This window comes from Schistocerca nitens, unplaced genomic scaffold (assembly GCF_023898315.1).
Source record: "Schistocerca nitens isolate TAMUIC-IGC-003100 unplaced genomic scaffold, iqSchNite1.1 HiC_scaffold_250, whole genome shotgun sequence".
Classification (NCBI taxonomy): domain Eukaryota; kingdom Metazoa; phylum Arthropoda; class Insecta; order Orthoptera; family Acrididae; genus Schistocerca; species Schistocerca nitens.
The window spans coordinates 1-16,607 of NW_026045791.1; the positions used below are offsets into that span (position 1 = coordinate 1).

General features: G+C 54.7%; 37 non-coding genes across 37 annotated transcripts; 8 read left to right on the top strand and 29 right to left on the bottom strand.

Moving 5' to 3' along the window:
* Positions 1-184: 184 nt before the first annotated feature.
* Trnag-gcc (transfer RNA glycine (anticodon GCC)) lies at positions 185-255 on the bottom strand. Its single transcript has one exon. It is a non-coding gene; the product is annotated as a tRNA-Gly (tRNA).
* Positions 256-595: 340 nt separating this feature from the next.
* On the top strand, positions 596-667 carry Trnag-ucc (transfer RNA glycine (anticodon UCC)). The gene has a single exon. It is a non-coding gene; the product is annotated as a tRNA-Gly (tRNA).
* A 602-nt stretch (positions 668-1,269) lies between these two features.
* Trnai-aau (transfer RNA isoleucine (anticodon AAU)) lies at positions 1,270-1,342 on the bottom strand. The gene has a single exon. It is a non-coding gene; the product is annotated as a tRNA-Ile (tRNA).
* A 198-nt stretch (positions 1,343-1,540) lies between these two features.
* On the bottom strand, positions 1,541-1,612 carry Trnae-uuc (transfer RNA glutamic acid (anticodon UUC)). The gene has a single exon. It is a non-coding gene; the product is annotated as a tRNA-Glu (tRNA).
* Positions 1,613-1,913: 301 nt separating this feature from the next.
* Positions 1,914-1,987, bottom strand: Trnam-cau (transfer RNA methionine (anticodon CAU)). Its single transcript has one exon. It is a non-coding gene; the product is annotated as a tRNA-Met (tRNA).
* Positions 1,988-2,366: 379 nt separating this feature from the next.
* Positions 2,367-2,437, bottom strand: Trnag-gcc (transfer RNA glycine (anticodon GCC)). The gene has a single exon. It is a non-coding gene; the product is annotated as a tRNA-Gly (tRNA).
* A 343-nt stretch (positions 2,438-2,780) lies between these two features.
* On the top strand, positions 2,781-2,852 carry Trnag-ucc (transfer RNA glycine (anticodon UCC)). Its single transcript has one exon. It is a non-coding gene; the product is annotated as a tRNA-Gly (tRNA).
* A 602-nt stretch (positions 2,853-3,454) lies between these two features.
* Positions 3,455-3,528, bottom strand: Trnai-aau (transfer RNA isoleucine (anticodon AAU)). Its single transcript has one exon. It is a non-coding gene; the product is annotated as a tRNA-Ile (tRNA).
* Positions 3,529-3,726: 198 nt separating this feature from the next.
* On the bottom strand, positions 3,727-3,798 carry Trnae-uuc (transfer RNA glutamic acid (anticodon UUC)). Its single transcript has one exon. It is a non-coding gene; the product is annotated as a tRNA-Glu (tRNA).
* Positions 3,799-4,104: 306 nt separating this feature from the next.
* Positions 4,105-4,177, bottom strand: Trnam-cau (transfer RNA methionine (anticodon CAU)). Its single transcript has one exon. It is a non-coding gene; the product is annotated as a tRNA-Met (tRNA).
* Positions 4,178-4,557: 380 nt separating this feature from the next.
* Trnag-gcc (transfer RNA glycine (anticodon GCC)) lies at positions 4,558-4,628 on the bottom strand. The gene has a single exon. It is a non-coding gene; the product is annotated as a tRNA-Gly (tRNA).
* Positions 4,629-4,968: 340 nt separating this feature from the next.
* Trnag-ucc (transfer RNA glycine (anticodon UCC)) lies at positions 4,969-5,040 on the top strand. The gene has a single exon. It is a non-coding gene; the product is annotated as a tRNA-Gly (tRNA).
* Positions 5,041-5,642: 602 nt separating this feature from the next.
* On the bottom strand, positions 5,643-5,716 carry Trnai-aau (transfer RNA isoleucine (anticodon AAU)). The gene has a single exon. It is a non-coding gene; the product is annotated as a tRNA-Ile (tRNA).
* A 198-nt stretch (positions 5,717-5,914) lies between these two features.
* Positions 5,915-5,986, bottom strand: Trnae-uuc (transfer RNA glutamic acid (anticodon UUC)). The gene has a single exon. It is a non-coding gene; the product is annotated as a tRNA-Glu (tRNA).
* Positions 5,987-6,291: 305 nt separating this feature from the next.
* Trnam-cau (transfer RNA methionine (anticodon CAU)) lies at positions 6,292-6,364 on the bottom strand. Its single transcript has one exon. It is a non-coding gene; the product is annotated as a tRNA-Met (tRNA).
* Positions 6,365-6,744: 380 nt separating this feature from the next.
* On the bottom strand, positions 6,745-6,815 carry Trnag-gcc (transfer RNA glycine (anticodon GCC)). Its single transcript has one exon. It is a non-coding gene; the product is annotated as a tRNA-Gly (tRNA).
* Positions 6,816-7,155: 340 nt separating this feature from the next.
* On the top strand, positions 7,156-7,227 carry Trnag-ucc (transfer RNA glycine (anticodon UCC)). Its single transcript has one exon. It is a non-coding gene; the product is annotated as a tRNA-Gly (tRNA).
* A 602-nt stretch (positions 7,228-7,829) lies between these two features.
* On the bottom strand, positions 7,830-7,903 carry Trnai-aau (transfer RNA isoleucine (anticodon AAU)). The gene has a single exon. It is a non-coding gene; the product is annotated as a tRNA-Ile (tRNA).
* A 198-nt stretch (positions 7,904-8,101) lies between these two features.
* Positions 8,102-8,173, bottom strand: Trnae-uuc (transfer RNA glutamic acid (anticodon UUC)). The gene has a single exon. It is a non-coding gene; the product is annotated as a tRNA-Glu (tRNA).
* A 305-nt stretch (positions 8,174-8,478) lies between these two features.
* On the bottom strand, positions 8,479-8,551 carry Trnam-cau (transfer RNA methionine (anticodon CAU)). The gene has a single exon. It is a non-coding gene; the product is annotated as a tRNA-Met (tRNA).
* Positions 8,552-8,931: 380 nt separating this feature from the next.
* On the bottom strand, positions 8,932-9,002 carry Trnag-gcc (transfer RNA glycine (anticodon GCC)). The gene has a single exon. It is a non-coding gene; the product is annotated as a tRNA-Gly (tRNA).
* A 340-nt stretch (positions 9,003-9,342) lies between these two features.
* Trnag-ucc (transfer RNA glycine (anticodon UCC)) lies at positions 9,343-9,414 on the top strand. The gene has a single exon. It is a non-coding gene; the product is annotated as a tRNA-Gly (tRNA).
* A 602-nt stretch (positions 9,415-10,016) lies between these two features.
* On the bottom strand, positions 10,017-10,090 carry Trnai-aau (transfer RNA isoleucine (anticodon AAU)). Its single transcript has one exon. It is a non-coding gene; the product is annotated as a tRNA-Ile (tRNA).
* Positions 10,091-10,288: 198 nt separating this feature from the next.
* Trnae-uuc (transfer RNA glutamic acid (anticodon UUC)) lies at positions 10,289-10,360 on the bottom strand. Its single transcript has one exon. It is a non-coding gene; the product is annotated as a tRNA-Glu (tRNA).
* A 305-nt stretch (positions 10,361-10,665) lies between these two features.
* On the bottom strand, positions 10,666-10,738 carry Trnam-cau (transfer RNA methionine (anticodon CAU)). The gene has a single exon. It is a non-coding gene; the product is annotated as a tRNA-Met (tRNA).
* Positions 10,739-11,118: 380 nt separating this feature from the next.
* Trnag-gcc (transfer RNA glycine (anticodon GCC)) lies at positions 11,119-11,189 on the bottom strand. Its single transcript has one exon. It is a non-coding gene; the product is annotated as a tRNA-Gly (tRNA).
* A 340-nt stretch (positions 11,190-11,529) lies between these two features.
* On the top strand, positions 11,530-11,601 carry Trnag-ucc (transfer RNA glycine (anticodon UCC)). The gene has a single exon. It is a non-coding gene; the product is annotated as a tRNA-Gly (tRNA).
* A 602-nt stretch (positions 11,602-12,203) lies between these two features.
* Positions 12,204-12,277, bottom strand: Trnai-aau (transfer RNA isoleucine (anticodon AAU)). The gene has a single exon. It is a non-coding gene; the product is annotated as a tRNA-Ile (tRNA).
* A 198-nt stretch (positions 12,278-12,475) lies between these two features.
* On the bottom strand, positions 12,476-12,547 carry Trnae-uuc (transfer RNA glutamic acid (anticodon UUC)). Its single transcript has one exon. It is a non-coding gene; the product is annotated as a tRNA-Glu (tRNA).
* A 305-nt stretch (positions 12,548-12,852) lies between these two features.
* On the bottom strand, positions 12,853-12,925 carry Trnam-cau (transfer RNA methionine (anticodon CAU)). Its single transcript has one exon. It is a non-coding gene; the product is annotated as a tRNA-Met (tRNA).
* A 380-nt stretch (positions 12,926-13,305) lies between these two features.
* Positions 13,306-13,376, bottom strand: Trnag-gcc (transfer RNA glycine (anticodon GCC)). Its single transcript has one exon. It is a non-coding gene; the product is annotated as a tRNA-Gly (tRNA).
* Positions 13,377-13,716: 340 nt separating this feature from the next.
* Positions 13,717-13,788, top strand: Trnag-ucc (transfer RNA glycine (anticodon UCC)). Its single transcript has one exon. It is a non-coding gene; the product is annotated as a tRNA-Gly (tRNA).
* Positions 13,789-14,390: 602 nt separating this feature from the next.
* Positions 14,391-14,464, bottom strand: Trnai-aau (transfer RNA isoleucine (anticodon AAU)). Its single transcript has one exon. It is a non-coding gene; the product is annotated as a tRNA-Ile (tRNA).
* A 198-nt stretch (positions 14,465-14,662) lies between these two features.
* On the bottom strand, positions 14,663-14,734 carry Trnae-uuc (transfer RNA glutamic acid (anticodon UUC)). The gene has a single exon. It is a non-coding gene; the product is annotated as a tRNA-Glu (tRNA).
* Positions 14,735-15,039: 305 nt separating this feature from the next.
* On the bottom strand, positions 15,040-15,112 carry Trnam-cau (transfer RNA methionine (anticodon CAU)). The gene has a single exon. It is a non-coding gene; the product is annotated as a tRNA-Met (tRNA).
* A 380-nt stretch (positions 15,113-15,492) lies between these two features.
* On the bottom strand, positions 15,493-15,563 carry Trnag-gcc (transfer RNA glycine (anticodon GCC)). The gene has a single exon. It is a non-coding gene; the product is annotated as a tRNA-Gly (tRNA).
* Positions 15,564-15,903: 340 nt separating this feature from the next.
* On the top strand, positions 15,904-15,975 carry Trnag-ucc (transfer RNA glycine (anticodon UCC)). Its single transcript has one exon. It is a non-coding gene; the product is annotated as a tRNA-Gly (tRNA).
* The last annotated feature ends 632 nt before the right edge of the window (positions 15,976-16,607 follow it).

Here is a 16,607-nt window from a genome sequence, read left to right on the forward strand (position 1 = left end):
ACACAGCAACTTGCGAGGCCAGGCCGACGCTAGTCTGTAGAACACCATGCGAGCGTCCTAGTGGGGACCCGCGAGTGCTGCGTTCTCGGTTCTTCTCAAGGGAATCCTGCTATACATTCATGTGGATCGTGCATCTCAAGCGCGCAAGCCACACGGCAGCATTATCGTGGGAAAAGCAAAATGATGCATCGGCCGGGAATCGAACCCGGGCCGCCCGCGTGGCAGGCGAGCATTCTACCACTGAACCACCGATGCTCGGGCCGGTAGTAACTGCACGCTGCTTCCCGAGCAGATGTCTCAAGGGAAAGTGGGACTGCCGTCAAGCGCCGTAGCATTCTGTCGAGAAGATGCTGCAGACGCTGAATCCTGCACTGTACTGCTTAAAAATGCCGCCAGAACGCGGTCCTCTGCGTACTCTTGCGTCGCCGGCGCCGACTCTTGCCAAGGATGCGAAATGTGCGCGGATACGCTGTCCGAACGCGCCTGGATGTGCTCCCCTAGCCTACCTCGAAATGCGCCTGCCAGGTACGATCACCTTCGGCCGCTGCCGACAGGCGGGAAGCCGACACAGCGCGGCGTCGGGGCGCTCGCTTGTGCGGTGGTGGTGTAATGGTCAGCATAGTTGCCTTCCAAGCAGTTGGTCCGGGTTCGATTCCCGGCCACCGCAACAGGCTTTTTAATGTCACGTATGAGTACTTTCGCCACGCGCCCTTAACTTAATGTTTTTTCCCCCTCTTACTCGCTGCAGACCAGCCTATAGTGTGTCTCGACTGTCTCGACTTGTCTCGACTTTGCTCAGCTGACGCGAGAGCTGACGCTCTCCAATCGGCCTATATCAAAACGACAAGCACGAGAAACGACTGAGAGAGGTAAGGAGAGGCGAGGCGATGTACACACAGCACGCCCGTTCATTTCACGGTGGCGTCTCCCTGACCGAATCGGGCTGTAGCTCCGAAAACAAAGGAGAAAGAAAAATAGGAAGTAAAACTGCCAACAGTACCCTGTGTCCCCATGCGCTCTCCCGCCCAAGTACCGACAAGGGCCAAAGTTGTTACGCATCGGCAATCGGACATTTCCTTTCATCTTCTCTTTATCGGTTGAGAACCAGTGTATTCAACATATTATGGCCATTGCCGAGTGAATGCTGTAGCGCTTCCCGACAAGTCGGGTTCGGATCCTCTGTCAACTTCCACGCAGGGTGATGATCTTTTGGTCATCACACTCGCCAGCTGAAATCGGCGCTGCCTTTTCGTGGTAGTAAAAGCGTTGTGGCCCGTGGGGGATCGAACCCACGACCTTCGCGTTATTAGCACGACGCTCTAACCAACTGAGCTAACGGGCCTCGACAGTTGCGCTCGCTCAGCCCTACGCTGCAAACGTATGGCATGAAGCCGTACACCATTTCTATGGTCGTCGGATGTCTGCTTCCCTCGTCTATACTCTGCTGACGGTCACGAAACAGTAGATATATTGCGAGCAGGACGGGAAACGGCAGCTCGGACAGCTCAAACTTGTCACGATTCGTGTGGAAAAAGTTCCGTTCCGGTACCGGGAATCGAACCCGGGCCTCCTGGGTGAAAGCCAGGTATCCTAGCCACTAGACCACACCGGATGCGGGCGTTCCTGCGGCGGATCGGACGGTCGCTTGTAGCATTTCGTGTCGTGTCCCGCGTCGGCGCCCTTCTCTCTTTGCGAGCGTCTTTGCGCATACTGACTGGCAAGGCGCGCACCTCAAACGTCTCAGAGCAATGTTTTTGGCTTCATGCTGTGCTAGGAGAAGAGGAAAAGGGAAGCTGTAAGTAGCAATAACAGGGAGTAAACATTTTCCCGCTGAAGCGTTGAAAACGTTGTGGATAAAAAACAAGAAATAAGTTGGTGCCCTAGCAACAGCATCACCATCAGTCACAGAAAAATGCCCCGGGGTGAGGATCGAACTCACGACCTTAAGATTATGAGACTTACGCGCTGCCTACTGCGCTACCGAGGCACAGGTGAAGCGCTTGTCCTGGAAACTGGGTAAGTACCACACCCAATGTTAGACGTAAAGACACTGTACTTCCTGGATAACGTGTTCTGTTGCTACACGTGCATTGCCAGCCCAGTTGATTGCGGTGTTGCTGCAGATTTGCAAACGATAGGCAGCACTCCTTGTCGTTAACGTTCAGTGCCTCGAGGCACCTGGACACAGCAACTTGCGAGGCCAGGCCGACGCTAGTCTGTAGAACACCATGCGAGCGTCCTAGTGGGGACCCGCGAGTGCTGCGTTCTCGGTTCTTCTCAAGGGAATCCTGCTATACATTCATGTGGATCGTGCATCTCAAGCGCGCAAGCCACACGGCAGCATTATCGTGGGAAAAGCAAAATGATGCATCGGCCGGGAATCGAACCCGGGCCGCCCGCGTGGCAGGCGAGCATTCTACCACTGAACCACCGATGCTCGGGCCGGTAGTAACTGCACGCTGCTTCCCGAGCAGATGTCTCAAGGGAAAGTGGGACTGCCGTCAAGCGCCGTAGCATTCTGTCGAGAAGATGCTGCAGGACGCCTGAATCTGCAACTTGTACTGCTTAAAAATGCCGCCAGAACGCGGTCCTCTGCGTACTCTTGCGTCGCCGGCGCCGACTCTTGCCAAGGATGCGAAATGTGCGCGGATACGCTGTCCGAACGCGCCTGGATGTGCTCCCCTAGCCTACCTCGAAATGCGCCTGCCAGGTACGATCACCTTCGGCCGCTGCCGACAGGCGGGAAGCCGACACAGCGCGGCGTCGGGGCGCTCGCTTGTGCGGTGGTGGTGTAATGGTCAGCATAGTTGCCTTCCAAGCAGTTGGTCCGGGTTCGATTCCCGGCCACCGCAACAGGCTTTTTAATGTCACGTATGAGTACTTTCGCCACGCGCCCTTAACTTAATGTTTTTTCCCCCTCTTACTCGCTGCAGACCAGCCTATAGTGTGTCTCGACTGTCTCGACTTGTCTCGACTTTGCTCAGCTGACGCGAGAGCTGACGCTCTCCAATCGGCCTATATCAAAACGACAAGCACGAGAAACGACTGAGAGAGGTAAGGAGAGGCGAGGCGATGTACACACAGCACGCCCGTTCATTTCACGGTGGCGTCTCCCTGACCGAATCGGGCTGTAGCTCCGAAAACAAAGGAGAAAGAAAAATAGGAAGTAAAACTGCCAACAGTACCCTGTGTCCCCATGCGCTCTCCCGCCCAAGTACCGACAAGGGCCAAAGTTGTTACGCATCGGCAATCGGACATTTCCTTTCATCTTCTCTTTATCGGTTGAGAACCAGTGTATTCAACATATTATGGCCATTGCCGAGTGAATGCTGTAGCGCTTCCCGACAAGTCGGGTTCGGATCCTCTGTCAACTTCCACGCAGGGTGATGATGTTTTGGTCATCACACTCGCCAGCTGAAATCGGCGCTGCCTTTTCGTGGTAGTAAAAGCGTTGTGGCCCGTGGGGGGATCGAACCCACGACCTTCGCGTTATTAGCACGACGCTCTAACCAACTGAGCTAACGGGCCTCGACAGTTGCGCTCGCTCAGCCCTACGCTGCAAACGTATGGCATGAAGCCGTACACCATTTCTATGGTCGTCGGATGTCTGCTTCCCTCGTCTATACTCTGCTGACGGTCACGAAACAGTAGATATATTGCGAGCAGGACGGGAAACGGCAGCTCGGACAGCTCAAACTTGTCACGATTCGTGTGGAAAAAGTTCCGTTCCGGTACCGGGAATCGAACCCGGGCCTCCTGGGTGAAAGCCAGGTATCCTAGCCACTAGACCACACCGGATGTGGGCGTTCCTGCGGCGGATCGGACGGTCGCTTGTAGCATTTCGTGTCGTGTCCCGCGTCGGCGCCCTTTCTCTCTTTGCGAGCGTCTTTGCGCATACTGACTGGCAAGGCGCGCACCTCAAACGTCTCAGAGCAATGTTTTTGGCTTCATGCTGTGCTAGGAGAAGAGGAAAAGGGAAGCTGTAAGTAGCAATAACAGGGAGTAAACATTTTCCCGCTGAAGCGTTGAAAACGTTGTGGATAAAAAACAAGAAATAAGTTGGTGCCCTAGCAACAGCATCACCATCAGTCACAGAAAATTAAATGCCCCGGGTGAGGATCGAACTCACGACCTTAAGATTATGAGACTTACGCGCTGCCTACTGCGCTACCGAGGCACAGGTGAAGCGCTTGTCCTGGAAACTGGGTAAGTACCACACCCAATGTTAGACGTAAAGACACTGTACTTCCTGGATAACGTGTTCTGTTGCTACACGTGCATTGCCAGCCCAGTTGATTGCGGTGTTGCTGCAGATTTGCAAACGATAGGCAGCACTCCTTGTCGTTAACGTTCAGTGCCTCGGAGGCACCTGGACACAGCAACTTGCGAGGCCAGGCCGACGCTAGTCTGTAGAACACCATGCGAGCGTCCTAGTGGGGACCCGCGAGTGCTGCGTTCTCGGTTCTTCTCAAGGGAATCCTGCTATACATTCATGTGGATCGTGCATCTCAAGCGCGCAAGCCACACGGCAGCATTATCGTGGGAAAAGCAAAATGATGCATCGGCCGGGAATCGAACCCGGGCCGCCCGCGTGGCAGGCGAGCATTCTACCACTGAACCACCGATGCTCGGGCCGGTAGTAACTGCACGCTGCTTCCCGAGCAGATGTCTCAAGGGAAAGTGGGACTGCCGTCAAGCGCCGTAGCATTCTGTCGAGAAGATGCTGCAGACGCTGAATCCTGCACTGTACTGCTTAAAAATGCCGCCAGAACGCGGTCCTCTGCGTACTCTTGCGTCGCCGGCGCCGACTCTTGCCAAGGATGCGAAATGTGCGCGGATACGCTGTCCGAACGCGCCTGGATGTGCTCCCCTAGCCTACCTCGAAATGCGCCTGCCAGGTACGATCACCTTCGGCCGCTGCCGACAGGCGGGAAGCCGACACAGCGCGGCGTCGGGGCGCTCGCTTGTGCGGTGGTGGTGTAATGGTCAGCATAGTTGCCTTCCAAGCAGTTGGTCCGGGTTCGATTCCCGGCCACCGCAACAGGCTTTTTAATGTCACGTATGAGTACTTTCGCCACGCGCCCTTAACTTAATGTTTTTTCCCCCTCTTACTCGCTGCAGACCAGCCTATAGTGTGTCTCGACTGTCTCGACTTGTCTCGACTTTGCTCAGCTGACGCGAGAGCTGACGCTCTCCAATCGGCCTATATCAAAACGACAAGCACGAGAAACGACTGAGAGAGGTAAGGAGAGGCGAGGCGATGTACACACAGCACGCCCGTTCATTTCACGGTGGCGTCTCCCTGACCGAATCGGGCTGTAGCTCCGAAAACAAAGGAGAAAGAAAAATAGGAAGTAAAACTGCCAACAGTACCCTGTGTCCCCATGCGCTCTCCCGCCCAAGTACCGACAAGGGCCAAAGTTGTTACGCATCGGCAATCGGACATTTCCTTTCATCTTCTCTTTATCGGTTGAGAACCAGTGTATTCAACATATTATGGCCATTGCCGAGTGAATGCTGTAGCGCTTCCCGACAAGTCGGGTTCGGATCCTCTGTCAACTTCCACGCAGGGTGATGATCTTTTGGTCATCACACTCGCCAGCTGAAATCGGCGCTGCCTTTTCGTGGTAGTAAAAGCGTTGTGGCCCGTGGGGGGATCGAACCCACGACCTTCGCGTTATTAGCACGACGCTCTAACCAACTGAGCTAACGGGCCTCGACAGTTGCGCTCGCTCAGCCCTACGCTGCAAACGTATGGCATGAAGCCGTACACCATTTCTATGGTCGTCGGATGTCTGCTTCCCTCGTCTATACTCTGCTGACGGTCACGAAACAGTAGATATATTGCGAGCAGGACGGGAAACGGCAGCTCGGACAGCTCAAACTTGTCACGATTCGTGTGGAAAAAGTTCCGTTCCGGTACCGGGAATCGAACCCGGGCCTCCTGGGTGAAAGCCAGGTATCCTAGCCACTAGACCACACCGGATGCGGGCGTTCCTGCGGCGGATCGGACGGTCGCTTGTAGCATTTCGTGTCGTGTCCCGCGTCGGCGCCCTTCTCTCTTTGCGAGCGTCTTTGCGCATACTGACTGGCAAGGCGCGCACCTCAAACGTCTCAGAGCAATGTTTTTGGCTTCATGCTGTGCTAGGAGAAGAGGAAAAGGGAAGCTGTAAGTAGCAATAACAGGGAGTAAACATTTTCCCGCTGAAGCGTTGAAAACGTTGTGGATAAAAAACAAGAAATAAGTTGGTGCCCTAGCAACAGCATCACCATCAGTCACAGAAAATTAAATGCCCCGGGTGAGGATCGAACTCACGACCTTAAGATTATGAGACTTACGCGCTGCCTACTGCGCTACCGAGGCACAGGTGAAGCGCTTGTCCTGGAAACTGGGTAAGTACCACACCCAATGTTAGACGTAAAGACACTGTACTTCCTGGATAACGTGTTCTGTTGCTACACGTGCATTGCCAGCCCAGTTGATTGCGGTGTTGCTGCAGATTTGCAAACGATAGGCAGCACTCCTTGTCGTTAACGTTCAGTGCCTCGGAGGCACCTGGACACAGCAACTTGCGAGGCCAGGCCGACGCTAGTCTGTAGAACACCATGCGAGCGTCCTAGTGGGGACCCGCGAGTGCTGCGTTCTCGGTTCTTCTCAAGGGAATCCTGCTATACATTCATGTGGATCGTGCATCTCAAGCGCGCAAGCCACACGGCAGCATTATCGTGGGAAAAGCAAAATGATGCATCGGCCGGGAATCGAACCCGGGCCGCCCGCGTGGCAGGCGAGCATTCTACCACTGAACCACCGATGCTCGGGCCGGTAGTAACTGCACGCTGCTTCCCGAGCAGATGTCTCAAGGGAAAGTGGGACTGCCGTCAAGCGCCGTAGCATTCTGTCGAGAAGATGCTGCAGACGCTGAATCCTGCACTGTACTGCTTAAAAATGCCGCCAGAACGCGGTCCTCTGCGTACTCTTGCGTCGCCGGCGCCGACTCTTGCCAAGGATGCGAAATGTGCGCGGATACGCTGTCCGAACGCGCCTGGATGTGCTCCCCTAGCCTACCTCGAAATGCGCCTGCCAGGTACGATCACCTTCGGCCGCTGCCGACAGGCGGGAAGCCGACACAGCGCGGCGTCGGGGCGCTCGCTTGTGCGGTGGTGGTGTAATGGTCAGCATAGTTGCCTTCCAAGCAGTTGGTCCGGGTTCGATTCCCGGCCACCGCAACAGGCTTTTTAATGTCACGTATGAGTACTTTCGCCACGCGCCCTTAACTTAATGTTTTTTCCCCCTCTTACTCGCTGCAGACCAGCCTATAGTGTGTCTCGACTGTCTCGACTTGTCTCGACTTTGCTCAGCTGACGCGAGAGCTGACGCTCTCCAATCGGCCTATATCAAAACGACAAGCACGAGAAACGACTGAGAGAGGTAAGGAGAGGCGAGGCGATGTACACACAGCACGCCCGTTCATTTCACGGTGGCGTCTCCCTGACCGAATCGGGCTGTAGCTCCGAAAACAAAGGAGAAAGAAAAATAGGAAGTAAAACTGCCAACAGTACCCTGTGTCCCCATGCGCTCTCCCGCCCAAGTACCGACAAGGGCCAAAGTTGTTACGCATCGGCAATCGGACATTTCCTTTCATCTTCTCTTTATCGGTTGAGAACCAGTGTATTCAACATATTATGGCCATTGCCGAGTGAATGCTGTAGCGCTTCCCGACAAGTCGGGTTCGGATCCTCTGTCAACTTCCACGCAGGGTGATGATGTTTTGGTCATCACACTCGCCAGCTGAAATCGGCGCTGCCTTTTCGTGGTAGTAAAAGCGTTGTGGCCCGTGGGGGGATCGAACCCACGACCTTCGCGTTATTAGCACGACGCTCTAACCAACTGAGCTAACGGGCCTCGACAGTTGCGCTCGCTCAGCCCTACGCTGCAAACGTATGGCATGAAGCCGTACACCATTTCTATGGTCGTCGGATGTCTGCTTCCCTCGTCTATACTCTGCTGACGGTCACGAAACAGTAGATATATTGCGAGCAGGACGGGAAACGGCAGCTCGGACAGCTCAAACTTGTCACGATTCGTGTGGAAAAAGTTCCGTTCCGGTACCGGGAATCGAACCCGGGCCTCCTGGGTGAAAGCCAGGTATCCTAGCCACTAGACCACACCGGATGTGGGCGTTCCTGCGGCGGATCGGACGGTCGCTTGTAGCATTTCGTGTCGTGTCCCGCGTCGGCGCCCTTCTCTCTTTGCGAGCGTCTTTGCGCATACTGACTGGCAAGGCGCGCACCTCAAACGTCTCAGAGCAATGTTTTTGGCTTCATGCTGTGCTAGGAGAAGAGGAAAAGGGAAGCTGTAAGTAGCAATAACAGGGAGTAAACATTTTCCCGCTGAAGCGTTGAAAACGTTGTGGATAAAAAACAAGAAATAAGTTGGTGCCCTAGCAACAGCATCACCATCAGTCACAGAAAATTAAATGCCCCGGGTGAGGATCGAACTCACGACCTTAAGATTATGAGACTTACGCGCTGCCTACTGCGCTACCGAGGCACAGGTGAAGCGCTTGTCCTGGAAACTGGGTAAGTACCACACCCAATGTTAGACGTAAAGACACTGTACTTCCTGGATAACGTGTTCTGTTGCTACACGTGCATTGCCAGCCCAGTTGATTGCGGTGTTGCTGCAGATTTGCAAACGATAGGCAGCACTCCTTGTCGTTAACGTTCAGTGCCTCGGAGGCACCTGGACACAGCAACTTGCGAGGCCAGGCCGACGCTAGTCTGTAGAACACCATGCGAGCGTCCTAGTGGGGACCCGCGAGTGCTGCGTTCTCGGTTCTTCTCAAGGGAATCCTGCTATACATTCATGTGGATCGTGCATCTCAAGCGCGCAAGCCACACGGCAGCATTATCGTGGGAAAAGCAAAATGATGCATCGGCCGGGAATCGAACCCGGGCCGCCCGCGTGGCAGGCGAGCATTCTACCACTGAACCACCGATGCTCGGGCCGGTAGTAACTGCACGCTGCTTCCCGAGCAGATGTCTCAAGGGAAAGTGGGACTGCCGTCAAGCGCCGTAGCATTCTGTCGAGAAGATGCTGCAGACGCTGAATCCTGCACTGTACTGCTTAAAAATGCCGCCAGAACGCGGTCCTCTGCGTACTCTTGCGTCGCCGGCGCCGACTCTTGCCAAGGATGCGAAATGTGCGCGGATACGCTGTCCGAACGCGCCTGGATGTGCTCCCCTAGCCTACCTCGAAATGCGCCTGCCAGGTACGATCACCTTCGGCCGCTGCCGACAGGCGGGAAGCCGACACAGCGCGGCGTCGGGGCGCTCGCTTGTGCGGTGGTGGTGTAATGGTCAGCATAGTTGCCTTCCAAGCAGTTGGTCCGGGTTCGATTCCCGGCCACCGCAACAGGCTTTTTAATGTCACGTATGAGTACTTTCGCCACGCGCCCTTAACTTAATGTTTTTTCCCCCTCTTACTCGCTGCAGACCAGCCTATAGTGTGTCTCGACTGTCTCGACTTGTCTCGACTTTGCTCAGCTGACGCGAGAGCTGACGCTCTCCAATCGGCCTATATCAAAACGACAAGCACGAGAAACGACTGAGAGAGGTAAGGAGAGGCGAGGCGATGTACACACAGCACGCCCGTTCATTTCACGGTGGCGTCTCCCTGACCGAATCGGGCTGTAGCTCCGAAAACAAAGGAGAAAGAAAAATAGGAAGTAAAACTGCCAACAGTACCCTGTGTCCCCATGCGCTCTCCCGCCCAAGTACCGACAAGGGCCAAAGTTGTTACGCATCGGCAATCGGACATTTCCTTTCATCTTCTCTTTATCGGTTGAGAACCAGTGTATTCAACATATTATGGCCATTGCCGAGTGAATGCTGTAGCGCTTCCCGACAAGTCGGGTTCGGATCCTCTGTCAACTTCCACGCAGGGTGATGATGTTTTGGTCATCACACTCGCCAGCTGAAATCGGCGCTGCCTTTTCGTGGTAGTAAAAGCGTTGTGGCCCGTGGGGGGATCGAACCCACGACCTTCGCGTTATTAGCACGACGCTCTAACCAACTGAGCTAACGGGCCTCGACAGTTGCGCTCGCTCAGCCCTACGCTGCAAACGTATGGCATGAAGCCGTACACCATTTCTATGGTCGTCGGATGTCTGCTTCCCTCGTCTATACTCTGCTGACGGTCACGAAACAGTAGATATATTGCGAGCAGGACGGGAAACGGCAGCTCGGACAGCTCAAACTTGTCACGATTCGTGTGGAAAAAGTTCCGTTCCGGTACCGGGAATCGAACCCGGGCCTCCTGGGTGAAAGCCAGGTATCCTAGCCACTAGACCACACCGGATGTGGGCGTTCCTGCGGCGGATCGGACGGTCGCTTGTAGCATTTCGTGTCGTGTCCCGCGTCGGCGCCCTTCTCTCTTTGCGAGCGTCTTTGCGCATACTGACTGGCAAGGCGCGCACCTCAAACGTCTCAGAGCAATGTTTTTGGCTTCATGCTGTGCTAGGAGAAGAGGAAAAGGGAAGCTGTAAGTAGCAATAACAGGGAGTAAACATTTTCCCGCTGAAGCGTTGAAAACGTTGTGGATAAAAAACAAGAAATAAGTTGGTGCCCTAGCAACAGCATCACCATCAGTCACAGAAAATTAAATGCCCCGGGTGAGGATCGAACTCACGACCTTAAGATTATGAGACTTACGCGCTGCCTACTGCGCTACCGAGGCACAGGTGAAGCGCTTGTCCTGGAAACTGGGTAAGTACCACACCCAATGTTAGACGTAAAGACACTGTACTTCCTGGATAACGTGTTCTGTTGCTACACGTGCATTGCCAGCCCAGTTGATTGCGGTGTTGCTGCAGATTTGCAAACGATAGGCAGCACTCCTTGTCGTTAACGTTCAGTGCCTCGGAGGCACCTGGACACAGCAACTTGCGAGGCCAGGCCGACGCTAGTCTGTAGAACACCATGCGAGCGTCCTAGTGGGGACCCGCGAGTGCTGCGTTCTCGGTTCTTCTCAAGGGAATCCTGCTATACATTCATGTGGATCGTGCATCTCAAGCGCGCAAGCCACACGGCAGCATTATCGTGGGAAAAGCAAAATGATGCATCGGCCGGGAATCGAACCCGGGCCGCCCGCGTGGCAGGCGAGCATTCTACCACTGAACCACCGATGCTCGGGCCGGTAGTAACTGCACGCTGCTTCCCGAGCAGATGTCTCAAGGGAAAGTGGGACTGCCGTCAAGCGCCGTAGCATTCTGTCGAGAAGATGCTGCAGACGCTGAATCCTGCACTGTACTGCTTAAAAATGCCGCCAGAACGCGGTCCTCTGCGTACTCTTGCGTCGCCGGCGCCGACTCTTGCCAAGGATGCGAAATGTGCGCGGATACGCTGTCCGAACGCGCCTGGATGTGCTCCCCTAGCCTACCTCGAAATGCGCCTGCCAGGTACGATCACCTTCGGCCGCTGCCGACAGGCGGGAAGCCGACACAGCGCGGCGTCGGGGCGCTCGCTTGTGCGGTGGTGGTGTAATGGTCAGCATAGTTGCCTTCCAAGCAGTTGGTCCGGGTTCGATTCCCGGCCACCGCAACAGGCTTTTTAATGTCACGTATGAGTACTTTCGCCACGCGCCCTTAACTTAATGTTTTTTCCCCCTCTTACTCGCTGCAGACCAGCCTATAGTGTGTCTCGACTGTCTCGACTTGTCTCGACTTTGCTCAGCTGACGCGAGAGCTGACGCTCTCCAATCGGCCTATATCAAAACGACAAGCACGAGAAACGACTGAGAGAGGTAAGGAGAGGCGAGGCGATGTACACACAGCACGCCCGTTCATTTCACGGTGGCGTCTCCCTGACCGAATCGGGCTGTAGCTCCGAAAACAAAGGAGAAAGAAAAATAGGAAGTAAAACTGCCAACAGTACCCTGTGTCCCCATGCGCTCTCCCGCCCAAGTACCGACAAGGGCCAAAGTTGTTACGCATCGGCAATCGGACATTTCCTTTCATCTTCTCTTTATCGGTTGAGAACCAGTGTATTCAACATATTATGGCCATTGCCGAGTGAATGCTGTAGCGCTTCCCGACAAGTCGGGTTCGGATCCTCTGTCAACTTCCACGCAGGGTGATGATCTTTTGGTCATCACACTCGCCAGCTGAAATCGGCGCTGCCTTTTCGTGGTAGTAAAAGCGTTGTGGCCCGTGGGGGGATCGAACCCACGACCTTCGCGTTATTAGCACGACGCTCTAACCAACTGAGCTAACGGGCCTCGACAGTTGCGCTCGCTCAGCCCTACGCTGCAAACGTATGGCATGAAGCCGTACACCATTTCTATGGTCGTCGGATGTCTGCTTCCCTCGTCTATACTCTGCTGACGGTCACGAAACAGTAGATATATTGCGAGCAGGACGGGAAACGGCAGCTCGGACAGCTCAAACTTGTCACGATTCGTGTGGAAAAAGTTCCGTTCCGGTACCGGGAATCGAACCCGGGCCTCCTGGGTGAAAGCCAGGTATCCTAGCCACTAGACCACACCGGATGCGGGCGTTCCTGCGGCGGATCGGACGGTCGCTTGTAGCATTTCGTGTCGTGTCCCGCGTCGGCGCCCTTCTCTCTTTGCGAGCGTCTTTGCGCATACTGACTGGCAAGGCGCGCACCTCAAACGTCTCAGAGCAATGTTTTTGGCTTCATGCTGTGCTAGGAGAAGAGGAAAAGGGAAGCTGTAAGTAGCAATAACAGGGAGTAAACATTTTCCCGCTGAAGCGTTGAAAACGTTGTGGATAAAAAACAAGAAATAAGTTGGTGCCCTAGCAACAGCATCACCATCAGTCACAGAAAATTAAATGCCCCGGGTGAGGATCGAACTCACGACCTTAAGATTATGAGACTTACGCGCTGCCTACTGCGCTACCGAGGCACAGGTGAAGCGCTTGTCCTGGAAACTGGGTAAGTACCACACCCAATGTTAGACGTAAAGACACTGTACTTCCTGGATAACGTGTTCTGTTGCTACACGTGCATTGCCAGCCCAGTTGATTGCGGTGTTGCTGCAGATTTGCAAACGATAGGCAGCACTCCTTGTCGTTAACGTTCAGTGCCTCGGAGGCACCTGGACACAGCAACTTGCGAGGCCAGGCCGACGCTAGTCTGTAGAACACCATGCGAGCGTCCTAGTGGGGACCCGCGAGTGCTGCGTTCTCGGTTCTTCTCAAGGGAATCCTGCTATACATTCATGTGGATCGTGCATCTCAAGCGCGCAAGCCACACGGCAGCATTATCGTGGGAAAAGCAAAATGATGCATCGGCCGGGAATCGAACCCGGGCCGCCCGCGTGGCAGGCGAGCATTCTACCACTGAACCACCGATGCTCGGGCCGGTAGTAACTGCACGCTGCTTCCCGAGCAGATGTCTCAAGGGAAAGTGGGACTGCCGTCAAGCGCCGTAGCATTCTGTCGAGAAGATGCTGCAGACGCTGAATCCTGCACTGTACTGCTTAAAAATGCCGCCAGAACGCGGTCCTCTGCGTACTCTTGCGTCGCCGGCGCCGACTCTTGCCAAGGATGCGAAATGTGCGCGGATACGCTGTCCGAACGCGCCTGGATGTGCTCCCCTAGCCTACCTCGAAATGCGCCTGCCAGGTACGATCACCTTCGGCCGCTGCCGACAGGCGGGAAGCCGACACAGCGCGGCGTCGGGGCGCTCGCTTGTGCGGTGGTGGTGTAATGGTCAGCATAGTTGCCTTCCAAGCAGTTGGTCCGGGTTCGATTCCCGGCCACCGCAACAGACTTTTTAATGTCACGTATGAGTACTTTCGCCACGCGCCCTTAACTTAATGTTTTTTCCCCCTCTTACTCGCTGCAGACCAGCCTATAGTGTGTCTCGACTGTCTCGACTTGTCTTGACTTTGCTCAGCTGACGCGAGAGCTGACGCTCTCCAATCGGCCTATATCAAAACGACAAGCACGAGAAACGACTGAGAGAGGTAAGGGGAGGCGAGGCGATGTACACACAGCACGCCCGTTCATTTCACGGTGGCGTCTCCCTGACCGAATCGGGCTGTAGCTCCGAAAACAAAGGAGAAAGAAAAATAGGAAGTAAAACTGCCAACAGTACCCTGTGTCCCCATGCGCTCTCCCGCCCAAGTACCGACAAGGGCCAAAGTTGTTACGCATCGGCAATCGGACATTTCCTTTCATCTTCTCTTTATCGGTTGAGAACCAGTGTATTCAACATATTATGGCCATTGCCGAGTGAATGCTGTAGCGCTTCCCGACAAGTCGGGTTCGGATCCTCTGTCAACTTCCACGCAGGGTGATGATGTTTTGGTCATCACACTCGCCAGCTGAAATCGGCGCTGCCTTTTCGTGGTAGTAAAAGCGTTGTGGCCCGTGGGGGGATCGAACCCACGACCTTCGCGTTATTAGCACGACGCTCTAACCAACTGAGCTAACGGGCCTCGACAGTTGCGCTCGCTCAGCCCTACGCTGCAAACGTATGGCATGAAGCCGTACACCATTTCTATGGTCGTCGGATGTCTGCTTCCCTCGTCTATACTCTGCTGACGGTCACGAAACAGTAGATATATTGCGAGCAGGACGGGAAACGGCAGCTCGGACAGCTCAAACTTGTCACGATTCGTGTGGAAAAAGTTCCGTTCCGGTACCGGGAATCGAACCCGGGCCTCCTGGGTGAAAGCCAGGTATCCTAGCCACTAGACCACACCGGATGCGGGCGTTCCTGCGGCGGATCGGACGGTCGCTTGTAGCATTTCGTGTCGTGTCCCGCGTCGGCGCCCTTCTCTCTTTGCGAGCGTCTTTGCGCATACTGACTGGCAAGGCGCGCACCTCAAACGTCTCAGAGCAATGTTTTTGGCTTCATGCTGTGCTAGGAGAAGAGGAAAAGGGAAGCTGTAAGTAGCAATAACAGGGAGTAAACATTTTCCCGCTGAAGCGTTGAAAACGTTGTGGATAAAAAACAAGAAATAAGTTGGTGCCCTAGCAACAGCATCACCATCAGTCACAGAAAATTAAATGCCCCGGGTGAGGATCGAACTCACGACCTTAAGATTATGAGACTTACGCGCTGCCTACTGCGCTACCGAGGCACAGGTGAAGCGCTTGTCCTGGAAACTGGGTAAGTACCACACCCAATGTTAGACGTAAAGACACTGTACTTCCTGGATAACGTGTTCTGTTGCTACACGTGCATTGCCAGCCCAGTTGATTGCGGTGTTGCTGCAGATTTGCAAACGATAGGCAGCACTCCTTGTCGTTAACGTTCAGTGCCTCGGAGGCACCTGGACACAGCAACTTGCGAGGCCAGGCCGACGCTAGTCTGTAGAACACCATGCGAGCGTCCTAGTGGGGACCCGCGAGTGCTGCGTTCTCGGTTCTTCTCAAGGGAATCCTGCTATACATTCATGTGGATCGTGCATCTCAAGCGCGCAAGCCACACGGCAGCATTATCGTGGGAAAAGCAAAATGATGCATCGGCCGGGAATCGAACCCGGGCCGCCCGCGTGGCAGGCGAGCATTCTACCACTGAACCACCGATGCTCGGGCCGGTAGTAACTGCACGCTGCTTCCCGAGCAGATGTCTCAAGGGAAAGTGGGACTGCCGTCAAGCGCCGTAGCATTCTGTCGAGAAGATGCTGCAGACGCTGAATCCTGCACTGTACTGCTTAAAAATGCCGCCAGAACGCGGTCCTCTGCGTACTCTTGCGTCGCCGGCGCCGACTCTTGCCAAGGATGCGAAATGTGCGCGGATACGCTGTCCGAACGCGCCTGGATGTGCTCCCCTAGCCTACCTCGAAATGCGCCTGCCAGGTACGATCACCTTCGGCCGCTGCCGACAGGCGGGAAGCCGACACAGCGCGGCGTCGGGGCGCTCGCTTGTGCGGTGGTGGTGTAATGGTCAGCATAGTTGCCTTCCAAGCAGTTGGTCCGGGTTCGATTCCCGGCCACCGCAACAGGCTTTTTAATGTCACGTATGAGTACTTTCGCCACGCGCCCTTAACTTAATGTTTTTTCCCCCTCTTACTCGCTGCAGACCAGCCTATAGTGTGTCTCGACTGTCTCGACTTGTCTCGACTTCGACTTGTCTCGACTTGTCTCGACTTGTCTCGACTTGACTTGTCTCGACTTGTCTCGACTTGTCTCGACTTGTCTCGACTTGTCTCGACTTGTCTCGACTTGTCTCGACTTGTCTCGACTTGTCTCGACTTGTCTCGACTTGTCTCGACTTTGCTCAGCTGACGCGAGAGCTGACGCTCTCCAATCGGCCTATATCAAAACGACAAGCACGAGAAACGACTGAGAGAGGTAAGGGGAGGCGAGGCGATGTACACACAGCACGCCCGTTCATTTCACGGTGGCGTCTCCCTGACCGAATCGGGCTGTAGCTCCGAAAACAAAGGAGAAAGAAAAATAGGAAGTAAAACTGCCAACAGTACCCTGTGTCCCCATGCGCTCTCCCGCCCAAGTACCGACAAGGGCCAAAGTTGTTACGCATCGGCAATCGGACATTTCCTTTCATCTTCTCTTTATCGGTTGAGAACCAGTGTATTCAACATATTATGGCCATTGCCGAGTGAATGCTGT